Source organism: Rutidosis leptorrhynchoides, chromosome 3 (assembly GCF_046630445.1).
Source record: "Rutidosis leptorrhynchoides isolate AG116_Rl617_1_P2 chromosome 3, CSIRO_AGI_Rlap_v1, whole genome shotgun sequence".
In the NCBI taxonomy this organism is placed as follows: Eukaryota; Viridiplantae; Streptophyta; class Magnoliopsida; order Asterales; family Asteraceae; genus Rutidosis; species Rutidosis leptorrhynchoides.
Window position 1 is genome coordinate 474,186,981 of NC_092335.1, and position 9,866 is coordinate 474,196,846.

At 32.5% G+C, this 9,866-nt stretch overlaps 1 non-coding gene across 1 annotated transcript; it reads left to right on the forward strand.

Annotated features, from left to right (window-relative positions):
- Positions 1-5,842: 5,842 nt before the first annotated feature.
- On the forward strand, positions 5,843-5,949 carry LOC139903419 (small nucleolar RNA R71). The gene has a single exon (XR_011778239.1). It is a non-coding gene; the product is annotated as a small nucleolar RNA R71 (small nucleolar RNA).
- The last annotated feature ends 3,917 nt before the right edge of the window (positions 5,950-9,866 follow it).

Sequence of the window (9,866 nt, forward strand, 5' to 3'; positions counted from 1 at the left end):
CAAACTTATATTAAAAATATTAATTTTTCAAATACTTACAATTTTAAATATATTGATTTAAAAATTTTACAATATTATTTTAATATTAATTTTAAAAACATGGTAAAAATAAAATAAAAATCTTTTTGGTCTTTTATCCCACTTTAATCAATCAAATATTATCAAAAATATACACCCCTCTTTTCGGTAAAGTAATTTCGGTTCAACGACCTAATTTAACTCATGACGAATTTTTGAAATATTTTGGTTGAATGATTAAAGATATTTATACCTTAAGAATAAATGGTAAATTTCGCAGTGATGTAATAAATTTTTGTATGATATCAATAATTTTGGTCGCAAGACCTAATTTTATTGAATACCAATTTAATACTTTATAGCGAACAATTTAGCGTTTATTATCAAAAGGTTAAAAATAAAAATAAAAATAAAAACTGTACATACTTACCTGTGAAATAGATTTCTTAGTGATATGCTCTAGCCCACTCATAAGATAGTCGGACTAATTGGTTTTCCATGGCTACATAGGCGTAACCTCGAGCATTCAACGTTTTTCTTCTAAACATATGAACGGTCCATCTCTGCATAGCGTAACAAATTCGGTATTGGAATATGTCTGATTCGTCGAGCATTTTCCTTCGTGTGACCATTTTCCGCATTTGTGACATCTTTCAAGGTGTTGTGCTCTTCTTTTCGCTGCGAATTTTGATTTTCCTTTACCAAATTGTAACTTATTATTTTCGCATCTGGATTCATTTCTTACTCCGTCCAATTTACCTCTGATTAATGATACTATTTCACCTGGAAGGGTGTCATTATTATGTTTAGTGATCAAAGCGTGTAGCATTAGACCATGGTTTAATTCACATGAAGTCTTCATCTCGTAAAACCTAAAAAAATAAAAATTCAGAATGGGAGGAGAAGACTAGTTCTTTAGGGTCTGCTAGGGAAAGACCATTCGGGTTCCATTTTCGAGAACTACACGAAAATAGAAAATCTAACTCTAACAGAAATACATATTATCCTTTAAAGACTTGATTCTCCCCACACTTAGTTAGTTGTGGTATCGAAATTGTGATTAACTTCGTTGTCGACTTCCATTGGACTATCTATGTAATGTTTAACTCTGTGACCATTAACCTTAAATTCAATCCCATTTGAATTTATTAATTCTATTGTTCCGTATGGAAAAACTCTTTTGACTATAAATGGTCCAGACCATCTTGATTTCAATTTTCCAGGAAATAGCTTGAATCGTGAATTGAAAAGAAGAACTCTGTCTCCTTCTTTAAATTCTTTTGAACTTCGGATTCTTTTATCATGCCATTTCTTTGTTCTTTCCTTATAGATTAATGAATTTTCGTATGCTTCATGTCTCAATTCTTCTAATTCATTTAGTTGACTTAACCGTAGACGTCCTGCTTCATGTAAATCAAGTTTACATGTCTTCAAAGCCCAAAATGATTTATGCTCAATTTCTACTGGAAGGTGACATGATTTTCCGTAAAAGAGTCTAAAAGGTGTGGTTCCAATTGGAGTTTTGTAGGCTGTTCTAAAAGCCCAGAGTGCATCCTCCAATTTCATGGACCATTCCTTTGGATTTGATCCTACGGTTTTCTCTAGAATACGTTTTAATGCTCGGTTAGCATTTTCAACTTGTCCACTTATTTGTGGATGATAAGCGGTTGAGATTTTATGAGTTACTCCATATCTTTTGAGAACTTTCTCAAGTTGATTATTACAAAAATGAGTACCCCGATCACTTATTAAAGCTTTCGGTGTTCCGAACCTTACAAAAAGACGTTTTAAAAAATTGACTACAACTCGTGCATCGTTAGTTGGGAGAGCTTGTGCTTCCGCCCATTTAGATACATAATCAATGGCAACGAGAATGTAGAGATTATTATGAGATTTTGGAAATGGACCCATAAAGTCATTACCCCAAATGTCAAATACTTCACATACTTGAATGACATTTTGTGGCATTTCATCACGTTGACTTATTTTTCCGACCCTTTGACAAGCATCACAGGATTTGCAAAGAAGGTGTGCGTCTTTGAAAATTGTAGGCCAATAGAATCCAGCATCGTAAACTTTTCTTGCTGTAAGTTGAGGCCCATAATGCCTTCCTATTGGTCCTGTGTGACAATGGTTTAAAATTTTACTAGCTTCATCTCTGAATACACATCGGCGTATTATTCCATCGGGACAACTTTTAAACAAATGTGGATCTTCCCAGAAATAGTGTTTTATATCACTAAAGAATTTCTTTCGTTTTTGGTACGACAATCCTTTTTCAAGGAATCCACATACTAAGTAGTTTGCATAGTCTGCAAACCATGGAATTTTATTATAATCTATCTTCAATAGATATTCATCAGGAAAGTTGTCTTGTATGGCTGATTCATTTAGAACTTCTAATTCAGGATTTTCAAGACGAGAAAGATGATCAGTGGCGAGATTTTCTGCTCCCTTTTTGTCTCGGATATCAATATCAAACTCTTGTAAGAGTAAGATCCAACGGATTAATCTTGGTTTGGCATCTTGTTTCGAAAATAGGTATCTAAGAGCAGAATGGTCGGTATAGACCACCGTTTTTGCTAGAACGAGATATGAACGAAATTTGTCAAAAGCAAAGACAATAGCAAGGAGTTCTTTTTCAATAGTTGTGTAATTTGTTTGTGCTCCTTGTAACGTATTACTAGCATAATATATAGGTTGAAATCGTTTTTCAATCCTTTGTCCTAAAACGACTCCCATTGCAAAATCACTTGCATCGCACATTAGTTCAAACGGTAAATTCCAATTTGGAGTTATCATAATCGTCGCATTAGTGAGTTTCTCTTTAAGAATATTAAAAGATTTGATACATTCATCTGAAAAGATGAATGGAGCATCCATTTCTAGGAGTTTATTCATAGGAGTGGCAATTTTAGAAAAATCTTTTATGAAACGTCGGTAAAAACCGGCATGCCCCAGAAAACTCCTAACTCCTCTAACATTGGTGGGATGTGGAAGTTTAGCAATTACATCTACTTTAGCTCTATCCACTTCAATTCCTTCCTTTGAAATTTTATGTCCAAGAACGATGCCTTCTTTAACCATGAAATGGTATTTCTCCCAATTAAGTACTAGATTTGATTGTTTGCATCTAATAAGCATTCGTTCAAGATTAACTAGACATGATTCAAATGTATCACCGAAGACTAAAAAGTCATCCATGAAAACTTCCATGCATTCTTCTATCATGTCGTGAAAAATTGCCATCATGCACCTTTGAAAGGTTGCAGGGGCGTTGCAAAGTCCAAATGGCATGCGTTTGTAAGCAAAAGTACCATAAGGGCACGTGAACGTGATTTTTTCTTGGTCCTCGGGTGCTATTGGAATTTGAAAATATCCAGAAAAACCATCAAGAAAACAATAGTAACTATTTCCGGCTAATCTTTCCAACATTTGATCAATGAAAGGTAAGGGAAAGTGATCTTTTCTGGTGGCGTCATTTAATTTTCTATAATCAATACAAATACACCATCCTATTACAGTCCTAGTAGGAATAAGCTCATTTTTCTCATTTGTAATGACAGTCATGCCACCCTTTTTAGGCACGCATTGAACTGGGCTTACCCATGGACTATCAGAAATTGGATAAATTAAGCCTACATCTAGCAGTTTAATAATTTCTTTCTTAACAACATCTTGCATATTAGGATTTAGTCTTCTTTGGCATTGCACATACGTTTTATGACCTTCTTTCATAAGGATTTTATGTGTGCAATACGAAGGACTTATTCCTTTAATATCATGAATCTTCCATGCAATAGCTGGTTTATGAGCTTTCAACATAGAAATGAGTTGAGATTTTTCATATTCAGTAAGAGAAGACGATATTATTACAGGTAATTCAGATTCACCATGTAAATAAGCGTATTCCAAATGGTTTGGAAGTGGCTTTAACTCTAATGTCGGTGGTTCTTCTATCGATGATTTATATCGATATCTGTCTTCTTCTTTTAGCATTTGAATTTCTTCTGTTGTTGGTTCATATCCATTAGCCATAAGTGTAGCTAACATTTCAGTTTCATCAATTGGTTCAGTTCCTTCTCCTAAAGAACATTCTCCTGTTCCTTGTAATTCTGAAAATTCTTCTAACAATTCTGCATGTGATTCTATAGTTTGAATATAATAACATGTATCATCTGCAGATTGCGGTTGTTGCATTGCTCTATCAACAAAAAAGGTAACACTCTCGTCCTCTATACTTAGGGTCAGTTTCTTACCAAACACGTCTATTATTGTTTTGGCCGTGTTTAAGAATGGTCTTCCTAATATGAGAGGAACTCGGGAATCTTCTTCCATGTACAGAATAACAAAATCTACTGGAAATACTAAAGTACCGACTTTAACTAGCATGTTCTCCATTATTCCTCTAGGTTATTTTACTGATCTATCGGCTAGTTGTATGCTTATTCGTGTTGGTTTCAATTCTCCAAGGTCTAGTTAAGCGTATAGTGAATACGGTATTAAATTTATTCTAGCACCAAAGTCTGCCAATGCTTCTATTGATCTAAGACTACCCAGAAAACATGGAATTGTGAAACTTCCTGGATCAGATAGTTTTTCTGGTATCTTATTCAACAGCACTGCTGAACAATTAGCATTCATAGTAACAGCCGATAGTTCTTCCATTTTCTTTCTATTCGAGATTAGATCTTTCAGAAATTTAGCATATCTAGGCATTCCTGAAATCACATCAATGAAAGGAAGATTTACATTTATCTGTTTAAACATATCCAAGAATTTAGATTGCTCGGCTTCAAGTCTCTCTTTTCTCATTTTACTCGGGTAAGGAAGTGGTGGTTGGTATGGTTTAACATAAGGTTTAGCCTTAACTGTGTTATCTTCATTAACCTTTTCAACTACCGGTTCTTTTTCCTTATCTTGATCAGATTGTGGTTCTTGTGGAGTAGGAATAGCTTCCTCAGAAATTACAGGTATTTCAGGTGGTTTAAGTATAATACCACTTCTTGTGGTAATGGCTTTAGCTGTTTCATTTCGGGGGTTAGCATTTGTATCACTAGGTAGACTTCTCGGTTTTCTTTCACCTATTAACCTTGCTAGGTTACTTACTTCTTGTTCCAAATTTTGAATAGAAGCTTGTTGATTTCTAAATGCTTGAGCATTTTGTTCATTGGTTTGTTTCTGAGATGTGAAAAACTGTGTTTGAGATTCAACTAGCTTCGTCATCATATCTTCTAAATTTGGCTTTTTATCATCGGTTTGTGGTGGTTTGTTTTAAAAATTAGGTCTTTACTGATTGTAAGTATTATTGGATACTTGTTGATTGCTAGGACCTTGTTGGTTGTTGTATGGAACATTTTGATTATAATTCTGGTTTTGATTGTAAATTGGTCTTGGCGGTTGATAATTATTCTGATAATTATTTCCAGGCCTTTGGTTTATGTATGAAACATTCTCTCTTTGTTCCATTGTTAATTCAATACTGAGACAATCTTTTGTCAAATGTGGTCCTCCACACTGCTCACAACTAATTCGTATTGAGTGAATATCCTTAGTCATCTTTTCCATTCGTCTCTCGACAGCATCTATCTTTGCAGAAATGGAATCTAAGTCATGGCTAGAATCGGCTCTAGCTGCTTTAGATGATCTAACGATATCTTTTTCTTGGTGCCACTCATGTGAGTGGGAAGTAGTGTTATCAATAATTTTGTAAGCATCAGTTTCTGTTTTCTTCATAATAGAACCGCCAGCTGCTATATCTATGTCTTTTCTTATAGTGATGTCGCATCCTTGGTAGAATATTTGTACTATTTGACAGGTGTCTAAACCATGTTGCGGACATCCTCTCAATAACTTTCCAAATCTTGTCCATGCTTCATATAAAGTTTCATTTGGCTTTTGTGTGAACGTAACAATTTCTCCTTAAAGTCTTACGGCTTTAGATGCCGGAAAGAATTGTTTAAGAAATTTTTCAACTAAAACGTCCCATGTATCAATCGCCCCTTCAGGTAACGATTCCAACCAATCTTTGGCTTCTCCCTTTAAAGTCCAGGGAAATAACATGAGATATATATGTTCATCTTCCACTTCTCTTATTTTAAATAGAGTGCAGATCCTATTAAAGGTACGAAGATGTTCATTTGGATCTTCCTTCGGCGCACCACTAAATTGGCATTGATTAGTCACCATGTGTAGAATTTGTCCTTTGATTTCATAATCTGACGCATTAATGTCTGGTTGAGTAATTGCGTGACCTTGGCCAGTGCGTTTAGCTCTCATTCGGTCTTCCATACTTAGAGGTTCCAGATTCTCCATGATTGAATTTGTTGAATCTGAATCACTAGAGGATTCTGATTTAATGGTTGGTTCCTTGACAATCTCTGTTTGAATGATTGGTGGTTTCGGAGGAAAGATTAGTGGTTCAGGATCTATGAATTTTCCCTGAATATTCTCCGGATTCTCAATTGTGAGGTCGGGTTCAAAAAATGGATTATCGGAAATTTGAATTGGAGTACTTGGTCGACTGGATGACGATTCTAAAGAAAAATAAACGGCAACGATGTTTGCTAGATGTCTTGATCGAGTTACAGGTGGTGAACGTACAAAAGGTGGTGAACGTTTTGCTCGGTGCATTCACTGAATATCCTATTAGTTTTTTTTTTAAAAGAAATAAAAATTATATAAGTTATCCAATTAATAGAATTTTCTGATTTTGCCCACGTTTCGAATAGCCAAAAGATGCAGCAGAGGGGCAGGATTCGTTTGGTCTCAATATAATTGAGTACTGTTTGGCTCCAATAACCCGGTCCACGTACAAATCCAACTATTACTACGAACCAGAAAATTTTGATGTCTATCAATTTAACCACTTAAAATAAATTTTCGTAATTTAAAGAAATTTAGAGAAGAAGTAGAAAATTCTATGTCCTAAAACTAGAATGGCGAGAAATAAGAAAGAAAAAGAGCGCGTCGAAAAACGTCGAAAAATAAAAGATTGAAAAATAATAGGCGTCGAAAAATAAAAATAAGAAAGTAGCGCGTAGAAACTTAAAAAGGAACTAAAAACTAAGAATTAAAAGTTGAGCCTAAAAATATTAAAGCTTAAAAGAAATACTATATCCCAAATGGAAATAACTTAAAAAGGTACTAAAACTTAAAAAGGCGTCGCAAAATTCTAAAGCACCTAAATCTTAGTCTAAAGAAAAAGCACTTAAGGGATTTTACGGCAAATCTTAAAAATCTAGAAGTAAAAATAACTATGGTAAAAACTATATCTTAAAATTAAATACGAGCGAAAAATACAAAAATTACACTAAAACGATAAAAAGGGGTACAAAATATAAAAATATACTTAATGTTGTAAAAAGTACAATTTTTATAAAAATATTATTTTTATATTATTCATTTTATAAAACTATTAATTTTGTAATTTATTAAAACTAATTAAACTAAATATATAAATTAATTAATAAAAACTTAAACTAAATATTAATATTAAAAAACAACCCTAATTAGGGTTTAGATAATAATAATAATAATATATACTCCGTAATTAATGCAGAATAGGGTTTCCTGTTGGCGTGTCAGACACACTCATGCGATCGCATGAGAAATTGCCTTCGGGCTCATGCGATCGCATGAGCCAGGGTTTTGGGCCAGGTTACGGGCTGCTACAGTACGGGCCTCGAGTTTTAATATATTTTTTTCAGTTTTCTGTTTTAAATTTTCTGTTTTATATAATTATAATATATTTATATAAATTAAATAAAACTTATTTTTTTATAAAATAAAGATAAAGAAACTTTTATAGAACTTATATATTTAACAAACTCTTAAAAATATTTATATTTTTGTTTTTCTTTTTATATTTTTGAATATTTAAAACGTATTTTTACAAAAACTTATTTTTATAAAAGTAAACTAAAAATTAATAAAAATCTTTTTTTTTATAAAATTAGCGTTGCGCTTCCGGCGTTTAAGCAAGAATGTTCCCCGGCAGCGGCGCCAAAAATACTTGATGTTATGCGAGGTGTATATGAAATAGCATATATTTTACTAGGAAAAACTATTAAATACGATACAATTTTACACAAGATATTTATTTATTTATAGAATGGATATACCTAAACCTTGCTACAACACTTATAGGTAGTGTACCTAATCGTACAGTAGTGTAGTTTTTAGTAAGTCCGGTTCATTCCACAGGGATACACTTAAACAAGCTTAACACTATATTAGTTTTAATTTATAAAAATACAAATATATATATAAGTAATATTATTATTATAAAAAGGGGGTTTTTACCGTTTAATGACCGGTTTGTCGATTTTTAAAACTTTTAATCGCAGTTAAAACCTAATGTAAAATATTAAATAAATAAAAGACTTAATTTAAAGCGTAAAGTAAATAACGATAATGAAATTGCGATAAATAAAAGTGCAATAAAATAAACTTGCGATAATTAAAAAGTACGATAATTAAAAGTACAATTAAATACAATGATAATAAATAAAAGTGCGATAATTAGAAGTGCAATTAAATATGAAAATAAAGGAATTATGCTTATTTAAACTTCCGTAATCATGATGTTTGACGTTTTGATTTTAGTTTATTCCCATGGGTTAATTGTCCTTTGTCCTGGATTATTTAATATGTCCGTCTGGTTTTTGTCCATAATAGTCCATCAGTCATAAATATAAAGTGCGAGTGTCCTTGTCAAATTATCCTTATACCCGAAGTCAAATATTCCAACTAATTGGGGACTTAAACTGTAACAAGGTCTTAATACTTTGTTTAATAATTACACCAGGATATCGACTGCGTGTAACCCAAGGTTTTAATACTTTGTTATCAATTATGCCAAGTGTCCATGTACATAATTTCACCTCTGTTTTAATAATTCCATAGACTATTAATCCATTCCCGTGTCCGATTAAATGAACGATTATTCGTACATATAAATATCCAGCCCATCGTGTCCGATCGAGTGTATATGGTTATTTATAGGGACGTCCAATTGTAAATCTTTATATTAAAATTAACAAACTATCATTTAGTTAAACAAATATAAAGCCCATTAATAGCCCATAGTCTAATTTCCACAAGTGTCGTTCTTTTGTCCAAACCCCAATTATGGTACAAAGCCCAATTACCCAAATTTAAATATTTAGCCCAACATCATGATTACTTCGTTTTAAATAAGCATAATAATAACTTAGCTACGAGACATTAATGTAAAAAGGTTGAACATAACTTACAATGATTAAAAATAGCGTAGCGTTACACGGGCAGAATTTCGACTTACACCCTTACAACATTCGCTAACATACCCTTATTATTAGAAATTAAAATTAAAATTAAAATATAAAATATAATATATATATATATATATATATATATATATATATATATATATATATATATATATATATATATATATATATATCATATGATGAATGAGGAGAAAAAGATGTGTTTGATATTCACTAAACTGCGAATTTTATAGGCATGTGGGCTGGAAAAGGGGCTCATGCGATCGCATGAGTTTTGCTCCTCCAGGCCATGCGATCGCATGGCCAACTGGGGAGGCTCACATGTTGTTGTTTTCTTCTGCCGACGGTTTTTATAATATAATATAATATATATTAATTTTAAGAATTAATTATATATTATATTATATTCATGTGCATAGTTGACTTGTAATTTTTAGTCCGTTGCGTCGAGCGTTGAGAGTTGACTCTGGTCCCAGTTCTGGATTTTCGAACGTCCTAGCGTACAATTTAATATCTTGTATTTTGCATTTTGAATCTTGTACTCTTGTAATTTTGAGACGTTTCTCATCAATAATT